The following is a 23,422-nucleotide window of genomic DNA, read 5'->3' on the forward strand; positions in this document are numbered from 1 at the left end:
TATGTGATAAATTTAGTAAATTCACTTGACAAAATTGAATTGACAGATGTTTTGTAAAATCTTTCTAAAGAATTAAAGGTGAAACCTAAATGGTGCCAGGGGCACTTTTGCATCTATTTGCTTTGCTGTAATTCTCCTTAGTATCCACTTTGGCATAATTATTCTTCTTTCCTAAACTTCGACAGTAGAGTAGAGCCATTAACACTCGTTTCCATTGCACCCTGGACCAGAGATTATGTGTAATTCATTATAATGGTCCTGCAAAACCAACAGTCAGCCAGTGCAGAACAAAAAACCTTACAAATGGACTAAGACCAAAGACTCCTTGGTTGATTTAGACCATTAAGGAATTAACTAGTTTCTGTTTACCCAGCACTTCAATGGGCTTGGTATGTAACGCCTCATAAATACTTAAGTGTACTCTCATCTGGTACATTTCTGTAGCATGGGCATCATAATGAATTATATTGTTTAAGAAAAGTGTCAATGATTCAGGATGAATGTAAATGTGAACATCCCTTTGACTGCCTCTAATCCTTCGGTACAAATTGACTCCATTCCTAAGACAGTAGCTTGGTTGATGATCATAAAAGTGGAGAAAACAAATTTTATTGGTTGCCCATAGCAGTCAGTTTTTGTTGGCATTCTTTTCCTATTCTAAAACAGAAATATGACAATCATCTTCTTCTGGAGTAGAATGGATTAAAGAGATGCTATCACCACACAGTACATCTTAAACTGAACACTGGTTTTAATAAATCACACTTACTAGTTTTTGTGAGACTTTCAAGGGGCATGATGTTACTAAGGTAAGTGGCCTGGATAACAGGAGCTAAAGGGCCATGGGATGTAAAGAAAAAAAACTCTCTAAAGGCAGGTTTGATTTAAAGCCAACCTCTGGAGCTCTCAATCCTTTCTAAAATATATATATATAATAGCTTTGAAAATTTTGGCTTGATATAGCTACTATGATTTCTCTGTATACCAAAGTGCCAGCCAAAGAGCCAGAGGGGTGCCAAAAAGATAAATGGGGACATTTATCCCTAAATTATTTATGTTACATTTCCCTTCATATGCAAAGAACTGGTTTACATTAAAACAGTATTGTATGTTTTATTGCTAGGGGGGCAGTTAGGATTTGGACTAATATATGACTAACTACTGAAAGTAAGGTCTAGGCAAAACATAAAAAGCTGAGGTGGACTGTACTAAAGAATTCTGAAATAAAAGTTTATCATTGTTGCTTTTTGTAATAGAGGACGTTAAAGCACAATTTGCAATTGTTTTTGGTAGATTTAGGGCATCCATACTACTTAGTTTTATTTGAATCTGAACATAGCAATACTGTAGGGTATGGGTCAATGCGCACAGCTACATTGTAGTCAGTATTCCCTCGTAGCTGCGTAAGCCTAAAGCAGAAAATTGTTTGACCACTGACTGATTTTGAACTGATTTTACAAGGTAAACATGCATTTACATGCAAAACTGCTGCTGCCACTGCCTGTTGTCAATTAGCGACACTTTTTTGATGTTTACATCTTTTCTCGGTCCTGAATGAGTTATTCTCAAGACAGCAGCATTGGCACAGAATGACTTTAGCCTTCAGTTACTCAGAATGACTAAAGGACGGGGTCCTTCTACACTAGTAGGTAGCGGCAGCATACGCATGTACCGTATTTTCCGTTCCATAAGACGCACTTTTTTCCCACAAAAAATGGCTGGAAATGTCTGTGCGTTTTATGGAGCGAATATGAAGCGGCCGGCTGCTGTGTTAGAATACCGGGATGGCCGCTCAGCTCTTCTGTACAGAAAACCCTGCTTGTCGATCCTACCTGTTCCTCAGTCCAGCAATATCCTCATCACCTCATCATCTTTAGTGTGGGCACCCGGCTGTGACAGCTTGCGGCTTCACAGCCCGGTACCCACTGTGCATGCACAAGAAGCGCTGCGCTTTGTGAATGGCCCTGTAGTCTTCTGGGACCTGTCACATGTCCCAGAAGACTACAGGGAGAGAGGAGAGAGGCAGTGGAAGTGGGAGCGGGTACATGTCAAATTCAGGCGCCTGCCCCCCCCCCCCGCTCCTCTGGTCATCTGCTGTAGTATGTCCGCAGTCTCTGGTCATCTTCTGTACTATGTCTGCAGTCTCTGATCATCTCCTGTACTATGTCCGCAGTCTCTGATCATCTCCTTTACTATGTCTGCAGTCTCTGGTCATCTCCTGTACTATGTCCGCAGTCTCTGGTCATCTCCTGTAGTATGTCTGCAGTCTTTGGTCATCTCCTGTACTATGTCTGCAGTCTCTGGTCATCTCCTGTAGTATGTCCGCAGTCTCTGGTCATCTCCTGTACTGTGTCCGCAGTCTCTGGTCACCTCCTCTACTATGTCCGCAGTCTCTGGTCATCTCCTATAGTACATCTGCAGTCTCTGGCCATCTCCTGTAGTATGTCCGCAGTCTCTGGTCATCTCCTTTAGTATGGCCGCAGTCTCTGGTCATCTCCTCTACTATGTCCGCAGTCTCTGGACATCTCCTCTACTATGTCCGCAGTCTCTGGTCATCTCCTGTAGTACATCCGCAGTCTCTGGACATCTCCTCTACTATGTCTGCAGTCTCTGGTCATCTCCTGTAGTACATCTACAGTCTCTGGTCATTTCCTGTACTAAGTCTGCAGTCCATTGGTTCAGAATATTTTTTTTCTTGTTTTCCTCCTCTAAAACCTCTATGCATCTTATGGTCAGGTGCGTCTTATGGAGCGAAAAAATACAGTAAATGTTTTGCAGTTTGGACAATTTTGGATCATTTTTTAAGCACAATCTTTCCTGCCAGCAAGAATTTCAGTGGATTTGTATGCCTGTATGAATAAACCAAAAATAATTTTCGCAATTATCTTTATTCAGTCAAGGGAGCTGCAATCCAAACCTATAAAACTAGCTTAAAGTGTCATTGAACAACTGTAAAGATTGTTCTAAAAACGGACACGTCTTCAACAGGGGAACATGGAAGTCCCAGCTAAACACCAAACATTATTGTGCAGCAAGGTGCAGCAATAAAGTTGCTGTAGTGATCAGACTTATGGCCCTGTCAGCTTTGAACAATAAATCTCTCATCACCCTAAACAGATCAATAAATTCCCCAAACTAATAGGAGAGCAGTTTGCAGTGGCTAATTTATAACAGTGGAATATTGCCACAGTCTGCCTGTTGAATGGGACCCTGTGTGTTACCAAACTTTGAACATTTCTTTTACTGGTGACTAAGGAGCTAAAAATATATGGGCTAAGGAACATTTTGGTGTGCTGCCAATATGTGATTTAACATCCATAATTGGGGCCATATCAAGCACATAGGAGATGATTGGCACACCAATGAGAAACAATGACACACTTGTTTCTTTCACAGTCAAAGGTTAACCACTAGTAAATGCTATTCATTGGTGTGGGCAATCTGTTCATGGGCCGGATGACTTGAGGAACATGTATACATATGTATTGGACCCACAAGTTAACACATAGCTATCTATGAGACTTTTAACACCAAGGGCAGAATGAGGATTTTTGTAAGTGGTGCATGTGGTTCCCTTTACATTGTTTAGGTGGACCAGAAGTAGTTCTCTGAGATTACCTGAATATTACTAGGAAAGGTCCTGAAAGAAATTGCCTGCTTTGAATTATCATAGACATTTATGTATACTTCCATTGGAATCTGAATGTTCATCTATTATGATCTGATTGTAGCATTCCAAACAAATGTATTGCAGCTGTGCATTATAATATACACATATTCAACTCAAGTTACTTACAGAGTGACAGTATTTTATTGTCTGTGGTGTTATATACAGTATACACTGCATGAGTCTGCAGAGATGCATATAGATGTACAGAAATGAATTAAGTTCCATTAATGTTATATAAGATCAGTAAGTAATGGAACGTTGCAAAGCATTGTGTCTATCCTTACAGCAGGTGATCTATATTTTGCAGTGATAACAAATGTAAAATATATGGCAAAGGTGTAGTACAATAACACTGATAATAAAAAATTGACATAGTGATAACTGTGTTGTTAGTTACAGTTCTGCTACATGAAATAGCCCAATGGAAAGTAACAATATACTGTATATACTGTAGCCAGTCTGATGGTGGTGTTGGGGCGGTCTGGCGCGCTCCGCCACCACTGCACATGCGCGCTGGTATCCGTGAGCGGCGTTTGCTTCGGCACATGCGCAGTGGCAGATCTCCACACCTCGAATAGGTTCCGGTGACACAGGTTGGAATATGGCATGGTCTGCCATGAGGGGAGGAGGTACCTTGTTTACCCCTATATAAACCAGGATGGGGCATGATTTTAGAGCCATGCTGATCCTTGGGAGAGAGGTGTTTGTAGAAAAAGACAGAGGTAGGTGGTAGCAAGTTTGTCGGTGTGGTGAACAGTTATGTTGTACTAATTTTAACCGGTTTTTGAGTATATGTGACCTTGTGTTTTTTCACAGAGCCATATTACCTACTTGAATTTGGCTTTCTTGTTTCTTCAAGAAGGGTGGACCAATGTTTTGGAACATCTATCTGACATCCATCAAGTTATATACTATTTTGCCAATTCTTTGTGGGCCAATTGTCTCTAAGACTTGGAGGTATACAATAATTCTGTTCTGCCTAAGTAATCTAAGAAGGGCAGATAATGGTTGTATTTATTAGAATATATTGGAGACAGAAATACTTCTTGTGTTTAATCCGTAGGATGATAGCTATGAAATAGGAATCTCCATTTCCTCGGGCAGTGTGGTGTGCATGCCGCTGTGTATGCCTTGCCCCGGCAATAGCCTGTCCCATTGTACCCACCTCTCTCTATCTCTGGGTCGAGATTTTTGGTCTGAGCAATCGTCGGTATTAGTAATTCACATTATTATAATTATATAGATTTGTGTCAGTTATAATAGGGTTAACTTATGTTGTTATCTATCATTATCATTGGGAATTACCATAATATCACCATCACTGATTTATGCTTGTCACACTGGTGGTCTGGTATTGTTAACATAGGGAAAGTGTGATATGGGATTCACTGTACTGAAGGGCTTATTCTCTTACCTGATTTTATGGGAGGGTGTATATGTTCCATTTTATTTTGTGTAATAAAAACTAATATTTTTATACATATAGTGTGTCAAAGTTGTTTTCATCCTGAGGGTATATAAGCACCTTTAAAGTCTTTCACGCCTTTGTTTCTATTTGTACATGGTTATATTTGGATGTGGTGTTGATGGATCTGACATACCAATTGTGAATAAATATACTGTATGTTAAAGGGCAGTGTACACAATTATAAATTGTTTTATTATGGCTGCATCCTTAATGATCTCCTACATGGAAAGTAACACTGCTTTATGTCAGAAATGCACAACATTCTAGCTGATGCATAAACTGCCTTAACTGATTTCCAAAGCATGTATAGCAGAGTTGGTATGATTTACTAAATTATACTGCAAGTCAGGGTTCCCCAGTGTTCCCTCTTCTTCCTCACTGGCAAAACAATTCTCCCATTCTCTTGCATCCCAGTTTGTTTGTATTGGCAAGGGCAAACATGGCTGAGCTCAGCTGTAGTTCTCTGTAATGTAGATTGTAATTGATGATAAATGAGAAAATAAAGATGTGAAAAATATTTTGTGGTGAGAGAAAAAGCCCCAGAGAGGGCTGCCCCCCTGTACGTGCTATATATCACTACTAATCTTAGAAAACTTGCCTAGTTTTCTTTAAAAAAAAAAGTGCTATTCATGTACAGGATGGGTGAAGATGCATTTTAAATTGACAATGGTAATGCACAGATTTCCCACACAGGCTTCTACAGGAACCACTGATACTGTAAATACATGGCTTAGATGTCACTCCAGATATTTAAGAGCTCATTGTGTAGGTGACCAGGAGAAAGGCAGATATATGATTGTCCACTCACTCAAGCAGAAATTCAAAAAGTTGAGGTTTCATAACAGGTGTAAAAGTAAAAGTCCATCCATTATACAGAGATATGGTGAGCACCACTGGAACACATGGGAGAAGAGAGACTGACATCTAACCAGTTTTGTTGGTGACCCAACGTCTTCGGAGAGTACTCAGGGGTTAACAGTGAAACCATTTAGATGTCAGTCTTCTCCCATGTGAGTCAGATTATTTTTTTCCATTTTTCTTTATAAAACAAAACTTTTTTATAGTTTGGGATAGAGTGAGGAGGTGTTAAAACCTTTGTCAACTTTCTGTTCCTGTCTGCATTCCCTTTGGGGAGATTGCCTCACACGTTCTATTTAGTTAAGAGATGTCAACAGAACAGGAAGTGAGAAGACATCGCCCCAGAATTAAAATAGGATTTTTGTACTCACCATAAAGTCCTTCTCTTGGAGTCTACTGAGGGACACAGGAAGTCTCTCAACTTTAGGTTGATCTACTGCTTACAGGAAGATTGGACACTGGCAAACAAACCTCTAGGCCAGCTTAGGATAAACCTTTCAGCATGCTATACCGCACCGGCAAGCAATACGGTACCAAAATCCTATTATCTTTCTTATCCACTGAGGGACACAGAAATTTTTGCACATCCAGGATGCCTGAAAACAGCCTAACTGAGGGTTTGGAAACACAGCTAACAGACCAAGAAAACAACAGAGAACTACAGACTCCTTGTAGTTCAAAGAGCCACTTGAAGAACCTTATCTGATACCAGATGTGGTCATAATGTTTAACTGGTAGAACAGAGAACATATTAACAGAAGTCTAGGGGGCAGCCTTGCAAAAATTGCTTGATGCCAAAAAGCCCAAGAAGTGCTCATGAATCTAGTGAAGTGTGCCTTCACAGAAAGGGTGGAACCCAATCCTTGAGACCCTAAGCTTGCATAATGGTCTACCTGAGCATCCTAAAGATGGTGAAACAAGAGCTGGTGGAACAAGAAGCCGGAACCCCTAATGGGGTCCAGCTACGATTACAAAAGGGGAATTGGTCTTCCTAAAGCTGGATGAATTGGCACAGAAGACAATGTCTTGGTTGAAGTAAAAAGCAGAAATCATCTTAGGCATTAAGGATGTTCTGGACTTTTGTAACTCTACACTGCACCTACATTTTATGAGTCATTCATAAAATGCAGGCCAGAGCTTGGAGCCTGCAGCATCCCATGTGGTGCTGTCTGCATAACACTACAGAGAGTACTTTGTGATTGGATCGCCTTTGACACGTCACATGACCAGCCTCTTCTCCTCCCACCTTTTTTCCATTCATTCATTTATTTTCAACTTTGTTTGCATCTAATGAATTTTTTTTGGTTAAGTAGAGGTAAAGCACATAAAGCTGAATTACAGCTGAACCCCATATTCAGACAAAAGCTAATTCTATTTCCAAATGAGAAATGACAAAGCTTTTGCATTTTGATTGTTCAACCAATACATAAATGTCTATCCTTATAGATAATTGCCAAATGACTGCCAATATCTTTGAATGCTATTAATATACTGTACCTACAATTTGCTCTCTCAGTTAAATTACTGTGTTTCTGTACATGCAATCTCATACTTGGTATAATTACAGATATGTGAATTATGCTTCAGAGTACACAAAAGCCTGATGTTTCAGCTGAAAATATACAACCTGTTAACAGATCAATTGCATTCTTCTAATTTTAAACTAAAAAATGTTGTTCTGCTGCAGATTTAAGTCAAAATGTCTTTTAGACACCTGCATGAGATTTAAATGACTTTATTCCTGTCATGCGTGGAATGTAAGTCTTTTCAAATATGTAACCTGAGCTCATAGAAGGGTTTGTTAACTAATATGACTATAGTCCAAATATGCCAAACAGAAACTTAATTAGGTGTAGCAATAATATTAAAGTCTCGGTAGTTATTAAAAAAAAACACAGATACAGTTGTTTATTCCTTAAAAATAATTAAAGCTGAAGTTTAATCTGCTTCACGTTTTGCTTCACCCCTTTCCTCACTCCCCACTTCCCTCATCAACATGCTAATGAACTTTTTTACATTTTCAGTGCATACCTTATTTTAGACCCTGTGTTTCTCTATGCAATGCAGGCAGATTCTTCTTCTATGATGAAGAAACTGAAATCTAATAAATAAGAGGGGTGGAGCAGGGCAGAAAGTCTGGACAAGAAAGACTAGATGATGCTGGATGACCTCCATCTAGCAAATAAGAACGGTTCTATCTGACTTGTAGCTGCTTCTAATGCACACTGCAAGAGGCTCACAGCATGCAGTGAAACCAGAGTAAGCATTTTTAGTGCAGATGACGAGCCTATACAACTGTGCAAGACTGAAGGTAAGGCTGGAGCCTAGCTTTAATGACTCATTTATACTAGCTGCAAGGGCTGGCGCTCCTCAGAGCCATTTGCCAGGTGATCAGTAGGTAATATGTCACCTTCTCACCACGTTTTGACCCCCCTTAAATGCTGCACTACTGCACCACAACTGCGTGCATTGCCGCGTGGCCCAGTTCACTTAAAAGGGGTGCAATCACTGGGCGGTTTATAAAATAATTGTTTTTAAGGCAAAGATCACTACAGTATATAGAGTGTTTATGTCCACAGTAATGGTAATCACAATTTATTGCTTTTGTTGTTTTAAACTGTAAAAAGGCTAGATTGAATTGATTGCTTTTGAGTTTTGCACTGTGCCTAATATACTCTTTGGTGTTATATTAAATAAGCCACACTCTTTCTACTTGACTGACTGTTTTATGGTTATTTTTTTGTCTTGTGTTTGTTTTTAGAAGCATATTTTTTGGGAAGGCTGAATGTTATGAACAGAAATTCATCAGCTTTGAAACAGTACCAGGGAAGCAATCCATCAAACCAGCAGCATGTCTAGAAGGACCTAAACTAAGGCTCAAGAACAGGTGAGGGGACCTTTATGAGCTCATTTTTTGTATGTACGGTGCCATTCTGCATTTTCTCCAAGTTCCAATGACTGTGCTGACCTGCCTGATTTAATCCTGTTGTATACTTTTTTACTTCACCATTTGCCTTTACAGAATCACCGTAGTCATCACATCGTCTATTGCAATGACACTGTACTAATGATACTGGGCAGGGAGGGGTTAACATTTAGGGTGATCAAAGGGTTAACTGTGTGCTGTGTGTTTTACATTATGTGCTGTGTTGTGTTGTGTGCTGTGCAGAGTGATACAAAGCAGCATGTCCTATGGGCAGCACAGTGGCTAAATGGTTAGCACTTCCACTTGGCAGTACTAGGGTCGTTGGTTCAAATCCCAGCCACTGCACTACCTGCCTGGAGTTTGTATGTTCTGTCTGTGCCTGCGTGGGTTTCCTCTGAGTACTCCGGTTTCCTTCCACACTCTAGACATGCTGGTAGGTTAATTGGATCCTGTCTAAATTGGCCCTAGTATGTATATGAATGTAAGTTAGGGACTGATGTGAATGTACAATATATATATGTAAAGCACTGTGTAAACGGACAGCGCTATACAAGTACCTGAAATAAATAAATGTCCTTTCTGAAAGGAGGGGAACCTGTGTTGTGTACTGTTACAGTGATATGACATGTATACAGTATGTATATCCCAGCTGCCCTGTACTCCATTATGGTGATATGACATGTATACAGTAATGTATATCCCAGCTCCCCTGTACTCCATTATAGTGATATGACATGTATACAGTAATGTATATCCCAGCTCCCCTGTACTCCATTATAGTGATATGACATGTATACAGTAATGTATATCCCAGCTCCCCTGTACTCCATTATGGTGATATGACGTGTATACAGTAATGTATATCCCAGCTCCCCTGTACTCCATTATAGTGATATGACATGTACACAGTAATGTATATCCCAGCTCCCCTGTACTCCATTATAGTGATATGACGTGGATACAGTAATGTATATCCCCCCTCCCCTGTACTCCATTATAGTGATATGACATGTATACAGTAATGTATATCCCAGCTCCCCTGTACTCCATTATAGTGATATGACATGTATACAGTAATGTATATCCCAGCTCCCCTGTACTCCATTATAGTGATATGACATGTACACAGTATGTATATCTCAGCTCCCCTGTACTCCATTATAGTGATATGACATGTATACAGTATGTATATCCCAGCTCCCCTGTACTCCATTATAGTGATATGACATGTATACAGTACTTACTCCTTGAGTTCCCTGCGGCGGTGGAGAGGGTGTCTCCTCTCAGCGGAGGAGAGCGGGCCTCTCCTGCACCTGTCCCCTCAGCGGCAATGCTGAAGAAGCCAGAAACCGGAAGTCGGAAACCGGAACTCGGCTTCAAAATGAGGCTTGGAGCGCAGCCGCTAGAGAATTTCTCCTCGCATTTGGCGAGCGGGGGAGCGGCTTTTTCAAGCCCTGTCCTAGACAAATAGAAAGGTAAGACAGTTTTTTAAAATATATATATTTTTAAGTATGATGTGTGAATGGGTATACAAATAAATATATAGTGGGTGTTTCTCAAATTTGACTGCAAAGGTGGAAATACACTTTAAGTGTAGTTTTGAATCTTTTTTTAGCTGAGCTGTAATGAATGAATATATCTGAAAGTCCATCTGCATTAGGTAAGCAACTAAAATGAGTTGCTTTGAAGAATGTAGGAACATACCAATTTATCGTATAACACTAGCACAGCTCTTAACATATACAATAAGAAAAAATTTAGACTCTTGACATATATTGTATACAATACAATGAACATGCTGTCCTGGAGGAACATTTTTTATAGAAGAGCTTGCCCAGATATGCACCTGAACCTGTTAAATTATGTAGTTGTCCTAGATAAAAGGACAGCAGAATTATTTATTGTTAGAATAAAAGATCCTGAAAATTGTGAAAGTTATATGAAAGTAAAATTTATTAATCTACAGATTCTACAAAATAAACATTTTGGACAATTCAAGTGCATAGTGCAGTTTTTACATACTTAAAAAGTTAGTTGCTGGTGTAAATTGCTGTTCAGTATGTCAAACCCTGACTCCACCCTCCCCCATAAGGCTCAGGTACACTAACTGGCAGTTGCAGCATTGGGAATACTGTGACAGACCCAAGTGGGGAAGGGGCTTTTGGCGGGAACTATGTTCTAGCCTTCTACTCACTGATTACGGCCCATGGAGGAGACTGGGGATTGTGTCTGCTTCTTCCGGTGAAAGAATGGAAAAGAGCTCAGTTCAGCCTCTGATCCCATGGAGAGAGTGGATCAGTCTGTGATGATGGATAATAACGTGATGATGGATAATAACGTGATGAACGCTGAGAGCGAGGCTTGGATTAATTCTATGAATAAAGACAATAAAGCTTTCCTTCTGGAGTGGATGGAAAGGTGTATTATTAATCTTGTACAGGTTAATGGTCAGAGGAATATGATAGCCCTCCTGCAGACTGGGTTGGAGAAGCTCCTCCACTTGGGACAGAAATATTTATCAACAATCTCCCTCAGGAATTTTATGAAGATAATGAATTCCACTTTTTTAGATTGCTGGAACATTGTATAAGTGTTGTCTTATGATGATTATTCTAGTGGACAAATTATACACATGAAAGGCAAATGCCTGAAATACTGCATGTGTAATGTACTTTGTATATCCAGGGGTGTGGCATTGTAGCCGAGCTGTCTAGGGTGGGCTCCTTGCTGGCCTGGATGCCTGGCTGTTGATTAGCTTACTGTTAATTAGATCACTGTTAGCTGCTAGCTGTTAATTAGAATTCTATTTGATTAGTTCACTGTTAGCTGTTGGCTGTTCATTATATGTACAGATGATATTACTGTTTACAGTTTGCATTGTTTAGGATAATGTGATCAAGCTCCTACCTGATTTTGTGTGGTATAAATTCTGTGTGAGTTGACAGTAAAGAGAGTTCCTTATTGCACCTAAGCTAGTGTTGTCTAGATCTTAGGTGAAATGCCCAGCTATTATACCTTGTTCTTGTGTTCCAGTGGAGAGGAAGCAGTTCTCTAATGGAGGCACCAAAAGGGGTGCCATCACAAATATAATAAGCTGTAAATTTTTCACAAAAGTACCATAGTTTCCTAATACTCTAATAGGGTTATGCTTGGTTCCACTGGAGGTATTATCAGCGTTTACTAGAGTTCTAGCACTTTAACCATTCTTGGTTTGCAAGGATATTGCCATCCTGTATAATGATCCACATTTCCAGTTGAATCAACAATGTTTTACAATTAAAAAACATACAACATTTACCGACAGAGCTTACTTTTTACTGACAACCTGACATTTGGTAAAAACTCCTATTAAGATCCATTTTGGATGCGCAATGAAACCCATAGCCTGTGAAAGAGCACCTTGTTTATGTGGCTTCAGCCACCAGGTACTGCATGCAGGCAGCCCATTTATGTCTAATGGGATGCGGCAGCTCTAAAGACACAGCTACTTGTCCCAATTTGACAGCCATGCAGGTGTGGATGAGCAACCCCAAATGCTTCAGTTTCAATGGTCAGAAAAAATATATGGACTTGGTTGTAAGTTGGAGGATGAATGCTTGGCATTGGTGTCTGGTGGAAATAGAATGCCATGACATTGGTGGCCAGTAGGATGAAAATTGCCCTGATGGACTTGGGAAAATAAATTATTTTTTACAAACTGTAAAATCTGCAAATGCCCCTGGTTGCATTGGTGGTCGGTACACATTACATATTTGATGTCTAACAAATTGTAATTTTACTCTGCTAAATAATATGCTGGTTTTTGGACTGTGAAACCTTTTCAGATGGAAATATAAATATAGATTTCTGCTAATCATAATAAAATGCTCTTTGATTGGGTGGAATCTGAATCTGCAACACCCACTCCAGAAGCAATAAAATGTTTCAGTAAAATTACCGACGATATCAAGAATACCTTTTTCTGAGGGCCAAAGATTTCTGCAGTCATCAGATTGGATTTAGTCTGCAAGTGATCCAAACTCTGCACTGAACTTAAAACTAGAGGACTTAGATATTTGTTTTCAAACTTGAAACCAGGGGTGGACTGACAACTCATGGGGCCTCCGGGCAATAGGATCATGGGGCCCCTGTGTCCTTGCCCAAACTCAAAAAAGCCTATGAAAAAGGTACCAGGGGCATCTCATGGGGCCCCCCACTGACCCCGGGCCCTCGGGCAGTGCCCAAGTTTCCAAATGGTGAGTCTGCCCCTGCTTGAAACCCTTTTATTTTCCTATTGCTTCTATTTTCTATAAATTGTTCCTGCACCATTTTGCATTACTTTGCATTAAAATAAATAATAAAACATCTAAAGTTGACTCTATGAATGCTCCAACTAGAAATGTAAGAGCTCTACTTCAGTGTAAAACTCCTCTCTGGACATGGTAATGAGTGGTACATGATTTTCTAAATATCAGGGTTGCAAAAATGGATGCTGTGAACAGTGTGTTTCCATTAAAACACATGGTGGCTGCTGTATGTGTGTATCCTTGATCTTGTCTTCTCCAACCGATGCGCTCCCCACAACCTCACTAATACCCCCTTCCCTCTCTCTGACCACAACCTGATCACCTTCTCTATCTCCTCGTCCTCCAACGCCTACCCCTCCAAATGTCACACTACTACCAGCCGTAACCTCCGCAACCTTAACCCTGCCTCCCTCCACTCTGCAGCTGATCAACTCCACGACCGCATCCTCCCCCTGTCCTGCCCCGACTTGGCTTTGACCGCCTACAACAATGCGCTCTCAACAGCCCTTGACTCACTAGCGCCTTTAACCACACGCAACACCAGACCCCGACCGCTCCAGCCCTGGCAGACTGATCACACCAAAACCCTCAAACGACAAAGTCGTGCCCTAGAGCGACTATGGCGCAAAACCAAATCCAAACAAGCCTTCACCCGCTACAAATCTGCCTTCCGCACCTACACCTCCTCCCTCCATGCTGCCAAACAGGCCTACTTCTTGACCCTCATCAAGGCCCTCTCCTCCAATCCTCGCCGACTCTTCTCTGCCTTCAACTCTCTACTCTCTCCACCCCCACCTCCACCCAGCACCTCACTCACTGCCCTTGAGATTGCCAATCACTTCAAAAACAAAATTGACACAATTCGCAAGGACATTGCCGCAACTCACACGCCCTCTCAACCTGTCCCCTCTCACACAGCTACCCCCTTATCCCCCCTCCCCCTCGACATAACCCGCAGGGACTTCGTCGCTGCTCAAACTCCCTCCAACCCCCTTCACCCTCACTCAGCTACCCCCTCATCACCCCTCTCCCACGGCCCCACCACTGCTCTGACCTCCTCTTCCACCCCACCCTACATTCCTCATACTGAAGCTCCCCCAACACTCCACACCTTTGACCTTACTACCATCGAGGAAGTCTCCAAGACCCTCTCTGATGCCCGCCTCACCACCTGCCCCCTCGACCCTATCCCCTCACAACTCCTACGACCTTCCTCCTCCTCCATCCTACGCTCCCTCACCCACATCTTCAATCTCTCCCTCTCCTCAGGCACTTTCCCCTCCCCTCTGAAACATGCACACATCACCCCCATACTTAAAAAGCCCTCCCTGGACCCCAATGACCCGAACAACCTCAGACCCATCTCTCTGCTCCCATTTACATCTAAACTCCTCGAGCGCCTAGTCTACACCCGCCTATGCTCTCACCTCAACGACAACAACCTCCTCGATCCCCTACAGTCCGGCTTCCGTCCCCTACACTCCACCGAAACTGCCTTACTCAAACTCTCCAACGACCTGCTAACCGCCAAAGCTAATGGACACTATTCAGTGCTCCTACTCCTTGACCTCTCTGCGGCCTTCGACACAGTCGACTACCCCCTCCTCCTCAAAAAACTACACTCCCTCGGCCTCAGAGATTCTGCTCTCTCCTGGATCTCATCCTACCTGTCACAACGCTCTTTCAGCGTTACCTATAACGCTACCACCTCCCCCTCACTCCCCCTCTCTGTTGGGGTCCCTCAAGGCTCTGTCCTCGGGCCCCTTCTCTTCTCCATCTATACCTCCTCCCTTGGCCAACTCATACACTCTCACGGCTTCAACTACCACCTCTATGCCGACGACACACAAATCTATCTCTCAACCCCCCACCTCACCCCCTTGGTCTCAGCCCGAATCACACACCTACTGAGCGACATATCAGACTGGATGTCGCTCCACTTCCTTAAATTGAACCTCTCCAAAACCGAGTTTCTTGTCTTCCCCCCAGCCCGGACACCACCCCCCATTGATTTCTCCGTCACATCCAACAACGCTACCATCAAACCCGCCCTGCAGGCCAGAGTACTGGGTGTCATTCTGGACTCCAACCTATCCTTCCAGCCCCAAGTCCAATCTTTAACAAACTCGTGCAGACTCCACCTCCGCAACATCGCCAAAATCCGCACGTTCCTAACCCCAGAAACCACTAAACAGCTCATCCACTCCCTCATCATATCACGACTCGACTACTGCAACTCCCTCCTCACTGGCCTGCCTCGCCGCTGGCTATCCCCTCTTCAGTCCATCCTGAACACGGCTGCCAGACTCATTCACCTTTCCAACCGCTCTGTCTCCGCCACCCCCCTCTGCCAATCCCTCCACTGGCTTCCGATTGCGCAACGGATCAAATTCAAAATCCTAACGCTGACGTACAAAGCTGTCCACCATACTGCCCCGAACTACATCACTGACCTAATATCCAAGTACCGCCCAGCACGCACACTACGCTCCTCACAGGACCTCCTTCTCTCTAGTTCCCTGGTCTCCTCCTCCCATGCCCGCCTCCAGGACTTCTCCAGGGTGTCACCCATCCTCTGGAACTCCCTGCCCCAACCCATCAGATTATCACCTACTCTCCTCTCCTTTAGGCGCACCCTGAAAACCCATCTCTTCAGGGAAGCCTACCCCACCCCCTGCTAACTTGCCTCCCTCCTCCACTCTTCCTACCACTCCATCCCCCACAGCTATCTCCTCCTGTGCCACCACCCCCTCCCTCCTAGATTGTAAGCTCGAAAGAGCAGGGCCCTTGATCCCCTCATGTTTTGCATTGTATTGGTATTGTTCTGTCACATGTTCTGTCTCCCTTTGTAATGTACAGCGCTGAGCGAACTATTGGCGCTTTATAAATACTGTATAATAATAATAATAATAATAAAGGGTTAACTGCATAGTTACCTTGCCCTAGTGATAATCTTTCAATCTGTTGGTGCTTAAACTGCTGTCCTGTGTGCTGAAACATAGGTTCAGGCAGAGAGTGTAATTGTCACAAAGTACTTTTAAAGAATTAGATTAAAAAAAAGTTTGAAAATCTGTTTTTATGCTCCATGAACTCCGTGACTAATCTTTCAATCTATTGGTGCTTAAACTGCTGTCCTGTGAGTTGGAAAATCTCTATGTAGATTCAGGCAAAGAGTGTAATCGTCACACAGTACTCAAAGAATTAGATTTAAAAAAAGTTTGAAAACCTGTTTTTATACTCCATGAACATTTAGCAATTTTGGTAACATTTTTGGTAGGTCCCTTCAAACTCTATAGCTGTGTGCTGCAATGTACACGCTGCGTTTTGTGGCGCATTGCAAAAAGCAAACCTTCAAAATGAATGGGCTGTCAACTATTCTAAATACATATAAAAAAGGTTCTGCACTTTTTTGTTTTAGTGCTGGGCAATGCACAGAGTATATGCATTTTTGGGGCATGTTTCTCCACAACACAAGTGTATTGCAGCACTAGGCAAATGTGCATTTTAGTGTATTTAACTCTGTACTGAAATGCATTTCTGCACCATGTGCAGTAACGCACGTTAAAACATTGCTTATGACAGGTGTTACACTGGTCATGCCATAAGGCATGTTATGATGTAAAGAATCACTTACAGTTTTAATTTGTTTAAACTATGGATAGTACTACGTTTTTGAATGTAAACCAGTTGCTAGGAAATGGTGGAACAATTCTGATAAAATTCATATTATTCACAGCCTATGTTATTAATTTCCTTCCTGATCTTCTCTGTCAGTTTTAAAAACAGAACTTTGGATATTTTTACTGGGAACAGTGCCATAGGGTACTTGCTGCACCATCTGGGAGCTGCACAAATCTCTGCTTAACATAGCAGAACACTCTCATTTCTTTTACTGAAGCTGCTGGTGCCTCTTCCTCCATTGTTTTACATGCATAAGCTTGGATGCACAGTTTTTAAATAAGCATGACAATGTTGCTGAAAGACTCCTTGTAAACGACAGGGAATGACTGTGCATACAAAATGTATAGACCTCTTGGGCCGATGAGTCTAAATAAGGAAACAAAACCTTTATCACTGTGCTCCAACCAAAGATCAGTCTCTCTCCACTGACATGAACTAGCTCCTTTATTTGTTTAGGTATACAGGTGAAACTGGAAAAATTTGAATATTGTGCAAAAGTTCATTTATTTCAGTAATGCAACTTAAAAGGTGAAACTAATATATGAGATAGACTCATTACATGCAAAGCAAGATAGTTCAAGATTTGTCATAATTGTGATGATTATGGCTTACAGTTCATGAAAACCCCAAATCCACAATCTCACAAAATTAGAATATTACATGCAATCAATAAATCAAGGATTGTACATAGAACAATATCGGACCTCTGAAAAGTATAAGCATGCATATGTACTCAGTACTTGGTTTGGGCCCCTTTTGCAGCAATTACTGCCTCAATGCGGCGTGGCATAGAAGCTATCAGCCTGTGGCACTGCTGAGGTGTTATGGAAGACCAGGATGCTTCAATAGCGGCTTTCAGCTCTTCTGCATTGTTCGGTCTCATGTCTCTCATCTTTCTCTTGGCAATGCCCCATAGATTCTCTATGGGGTTCAGGTCAGGCGAGTTTGCTGGCCAATCAAGCACAGTAATCCCACGGTCATTGAACCAGGTTTTGGTGCTTTTGACAGTGTGGGCAGGTGCCAAGTCCTGCTGGAAAACGAAGTCAGCATCCCCATAAAGCTCGTCTGCGGAAGGAAGCATGAAGTGCTCCAAAATCTCCTGGTATACAGCTGTGTTGACCCTGGACTTAATGAAGCACAGTGGACCAACACCAGCAGATGACATGGCTCCCCAAATCAACACAGACTGTGGAAACTGGACTTCAAGCATCTTGCAGTGTGTGCCTCTCCATTCTTCCTCCATACTCTGGGTCCTTGGTTTCCAAATGAGATGCAAAAGTTGTTCTCATCAGAAAAGAGGACTTTGGACCACTGAGCAACAGACCAGGTCTGTTTTTCTTTAGCCCAGGTAAGACGCTTCTGACGTTGTTTGTTGTTCAGGAGCGGCTTCACAAGAGGAACACGACATTTGAAACCCATGTCCAGGATCCGTCTGTGTGTGGTGGCTCTTGATGCACTGACTCCAGCCTCAGTCCACTCCTTGTGAAAGTCCCCAACACTTTTGAATGGCCTTTTCCTGACAATCCTCTCCAGGCTGCGGTCATCCCTGCTGCTTGTGCACCTATTTCTTCCACACTGTTCCCTTCCACATAACTTTCTATTAATGTGCTTTGATAAAGCACTTTGAAAACATCCAACTTCTTTTGCAATTACCTTTTGAGGCTTTCCCTCCTTATGGAGGGTGTCAGTGATGGTTTTCTGCACAACTGTCAGGTCAGCAGTCTTTCCCATGATTGTGATTCCTACAGAACCAGACTGAGAGACCATTTAAAGGCTCAGGAACCCTTTGCAGGTGTTATGGCTTAATTAGCTGATTAGAGTGGGACACTTTGAGCCGAGAATATTGCACCTTTTCACAATATTCTAATTTTCTGAGATTGTGGATTTGGGGTTTTCATGAGCTGTAAGCCATAATCATCACAATTATGACAAATCACGGCTTGAACTATCTTGCTTTGCATGTAATGAGTTTATCTCATATATTAGTTTCACCTTTTAAGTTGCATTACTGAAATAAATGAACTTTTGCACGATATTCAAATTATTCGAGTTTCACCTGTATATACTTACCATTACTTGCTAGTTGTTATCCCCCTAAATCTTGATCATTAACCCCCAAAATCCGCAAAGCTTATGTGTAGACTAAACATCTTCCTGTAGTGAAACCTGTGAGGATAGCAATATAGGAGTTACCATTATCATGTTTTTTACAGCCCAATTGAGCTTTCAGTAGAAAAAGTTAAATATATTCTAGATGTCAAAACAGGTGTAAGAAGTCTTACAGTTTGTTTGCTTTAGAAAGCATCTAAAGCCTGAGCAGAAAAGGCTGTCTCTTGCCACCATACTGTAGAGAAGGACCCTTGCTCTCTTGTATGGAAGCAGTGGTCTTATTGCAGAGGTCTGACACTCCCATGCTAAGTCATTGGTAGAGCAAACAATAGGAAGCATATGCTATGCTGCTTTCAAAAGTAAATTAACTCTGAGACATTGCATGCTTTTTCTTTAGATGCACCTGAAATATATTTAGATGATTGAAACTGAAAGATCATTTGGACTTTAAGATGAAGACTTTGTGGTTATCTCTTGATCTTGGCTTAGCTACCTAGTCAGTCAGTAAGCTGGAGCAAGCATGAAAACAGCGTATACCTGTTCCAAGTAAATACCTTGCTAAGTAGTGAAGACAAGATCAAGGTGATGCCATCACTTTTAGAAACAAGAGAGCCATGTCAGTTTCCAAATGTGTCCCTTTACGGTTTCCCTCTAATTTGATTCATGCCATTCTTCTTGCTTATCTATATATTCTAACAGTACCTGCCCATAAAAAAAGCAAAAGGAGAGGAAGGGAAAGCACAAATCCACAAAATGAGTTAAGTAAAAGCAGGGAGATGCATGTATAGCAAGTCCTTGGGTACAGACTCCTCTCTTCTCCAGCAAGAACAGTGAGTAGTATGGCAGTAACATCACCAAATACTACTTTGACTCTCATGAAACAGCTATTAGACTGTAGGTACAGGAGTGCCTGTGCATTCTCACATACCAAGAGGTAAACTACAATATAGCAATCTGAATTTTTTTTCAAGTGTCTTGTTTTCAGCATGAGTTTCAGAGTTGCTATCTAGAGATTGCCAGGAGATTGAGACATGATAGAGGGTGTAATAAAGAGCTAACAGTTTCACACACTTGTGTATGAAAAAATAGAAGACTTACATAGAATGATAGATGCTTACATACTGTAAATGGTTGCAATTCTTAATCTTGCCCCTAACAGACACTCCTCCTTTACCTTGACAATGAAACAACACTAATAGTTATAAGTAGACATGTGCATGTCAAAAATTTTCATTTTAGGTGCATTTGTTCGTTGAAGAGTTTCATTTCATCTTATTTGTTATGTTGAATCAATCTGTTTTCAGAATTTATTTCATATTATTGGCATTCATTTTATATATATTTTTATATATAAAATTAGTTCGATTTTCCAGTTTTTTTCGCAAGATTACTATATATTAGTTTTCAATATTTTTTGTGGATTCGTTATTCATATATCGAAACTATTCAGTATTTTCAGAAACAAAGAATAAATATTGCAAAAGTTGACAGCCCCAATTTTTCAAACCTAAGAATTGCATTAGACTGTGGAACTGAACTGACTGATTGTGACAATTACAAATTCAATTTAAACCACAACTTTACTCGAAACTGAATTATTGAATGAATTTGAAAATTGAATTCTTTCCCCAAACTACTATTGCATCATGTGACATGTTCCCACTGGCCACCAATGTAAGAGGCATTACTCCCACTGTTCCCTAATGAAGAGATTTTAACAGGGCTTCTATAGGACCGAAAAGGTTGTGAAAGGCTGCTCTAAGTTATAGTCCATCAACTGTATGAAAGGCCTATAGTCATCAAATGTTCTATTTCATTAACTTAACTTCTCCCCCAGAATTTACATTGCTGTCTTTATTTTGAGGCAATCAAGGCATGAATGACATAAAGCTATTTTTTTTTGTTTAAGTGAGACATATCCCTAAACATGTCTTCTCTGTTCTTTTACAACAAATCAATGAAATGGTGTTAATCATGAAAAATTTAACCCAAAGATATGCTGTGCATAGCTATATGCGGGTCTGTCATGTATAGTTTTAACTCACCTTCCAACTCATATTTTCATATAATTAACAGATATTCTACTCATTTTAATTAATATTGACATAGTATACGGCATGCACCATTAGTAGTGTATAGTACATCTCCATCATGGCTGGTACACAGCAAGATTCAGTATATAAGGACCAGACATTCTTGTTGGTGAACTTGTTAAATCTATTGTTATCGAGAAGCTAGACAATATGTGACGGTGGTGTAGGTGGGACAGAAAACACGAGGAGAGCAGTGGGCACACAAGGCTTTTATTGAGTGATTTGGAGGGCATTTGATAGGTATAGCAAGGGTTAAGTCCAGGGACACAGCAGAGGGCAGGCCGACAGGCAATGGGTTAAGTCCGGGCACACAGCAGAAAGCAGACTGGCAGGCAATGGGTAAGTCCGGGTACACAGCAGAAGGCAGACTGGCAGGCAATGGGTAAATCCGGGCACACAGCAGAGGGCAGACTGGCAGGCAATGGGTTAAGTCCGGACACACAGTAGCGGGCAGACTGGCAGGCAATGGGTAAGTCCAGGCACACAGCAAAGGGGCAGTTCAGGCAGGCAATGGGTAAGTCCGGGCACACAGCAGAGGGCAGACTCGTAAGCAATGGGTAAGTCCGGGCTCGCAACAGAGGGTAGACTGGCAGCCAATGGGTTAAGTCCAGGCACACAGCAGAGGGCAGGCTGGCAGGCAATGGGTAAGTCTGGGCACACAGCAGAGGGCAGGCTGGCAGGCAATGGGTAAGTCCAGGCACACAGCAAAGGGCACACAGCAGAGGGCAGACTGCTTGGCTGTAGGGTCTGGCCGCAGCACAAGACCTCTCACAGCACCCTGGGTTTACAAGCAGGGAAAGATCTCCCTGCTTGGTTCCTGCTCCAGTCTTTTATCGCCGGAGCAGGATGCTTCCAGGTTGCCTGGCAACAGCCGCCCTGGTGTCGTGTTACCGTGCCAGCAAGCCCCACCCCCCCCTCTCCGGCCACGCACAGGGAGTGCGGCCTTTGTCTCCGGCGGGAGCAGAGCACGGGAACCTCGGGTCCATGCTGTGCCCGCCGAGACACGGAGAGAGGGGGGCTTGCAGAGACACCTAGGTGGCCTGCATGTGGAGAATCCACGTGCAGGCCCAGTGGAGCAGCAGACTCCTTGGTAACTGGATGAGGAGAGGTGCGAGGATTCGCCTCAGGAGGCAGCTCCCTGACACCCAGCACATCACTTTATGTGGGCTACGTGCGGGCGCAGGGACATGCAATGGGGAAGGGGAGGTGCAGGAATCCGGAGAGGGAGGAAGAGAGGGAGCGAGGGAGGGGGAACCATGACAAAATACTACCAAAACGATCCACCTCTTACATCAAACAACACGGCTTAAAGGTTTGTCTTCTTTTATTCAATGCTGAAAAGGCATTCGACCGAGTTGATTGGCATTTCTTGCATCTTACCCTAGAGCAGATAGGTTTGGGTTCGGGGTTTATTGCTAAGATCATGTCTCTTTACTCTCGCCCCACGGCGTCAGTCCTCGTGAATGGTATGGTTTCCTCGTCCTTTTCTATATCAAACGGTACTAGGCAAGGTTGCCCTCTCTCTCCCCTACTCTTTGTTTTGGTCATGGAACACCTTGCAAAGGTTTTACGGGCTAACGACTCTATAACGGGCATCCGCACCCCTTCCTCACACCATAAACGTTCTCTCTACAACAGCCACTCATCTCACTCCTAAGTTCACTTCATGTGTTCCATAGGTTCGGTATGTTTAGCAACTTCAAACTCAATATCTCCAAACAGAAGCATTGAATATCTCTCTACCCGATCGTGTTTTGTCACACCTTCACTCAAACTTTTCTTTCCAATGGCGCCCAAAGGCTATTTCGTATCTTGGTGTTTTGATCTCTTCTGCTCTTTACTCAATTATTTGCCCCTACACTCCTGTCTACGTAAAGATTTAGCCTTGTGGGGTGCCTCGTCCCTGCCTTGGTTTGGACGTATTAACACTCTCAAGATGGATACTTTACCAAAGTTATTGTATATACAGTATTCCAGATAGTTCCTGTCTCTGTACCTAGGAGTTTTTTCCTTTCTCTGCGTTCTCTATCGATCAGATTTATTTGTCATCAAGGCTTTTCTAGACTAAAGTATAAGCTGCTTACTTATCCGAAGCTTGGAGGAGGCGTGGGTCTACCTGACTTTGAGTTGTACTATAGAGCCGCGCTGCTGGCTTGGCTTCTTGATTGGTTCCCCAGACCTTTTCGTAAAGCCTCTTGCGTAGTAGAACAAGATCTATCTCTGATTGATCTTTGAACCCTGCTCTGGGGCTATTGCTGTGTTTTTCAACGTCTCTCTGGCCTGTCTCCACTCACTGTGGCGGTGTTATGTTTGTGGTATAAACATGGTCTT

General features: G+C 42.3%; 1 protein-coding gene across 2 annotated transcripts in view; it reads left to right on the top strand.

Moving 5' to 3' along the window:
- Positions 1 to 23,422, top strand: part of SHROOM3 (shroom family member 3) — a 264,050-nt gene that overhangs the window by 138,036 nt on the left and 102,592 nt on the right. For both annotated transcript variants that reach the window (XM_089676000.1, XM_089675993.1), the window contains exon 2: positions 8,758 to 8,883. The gene's annotated coding sequence lies outside the window, so the exon portion shown is untranslated. The remainder of the gene's footprint in view (positions 1 to 8,757; positions 8,884 to 23,422) is intronic.

The sequence above is a fragment of the Staurois parvus genome, unplaced genomic scaffold, assembly GCF_062004578.1.
Source record: "Staurois parvus isolate SC_StPar_1 unplaced genomic scaffold, SC_StPar_1.0 ptg000013l, whole genome shotgun sequence".
Lineage (NCBI taxonomy): Eukaryota > Metazoa > Chordata > Amphibia > Anura > Ranidae > Staurois > Staurois parvus.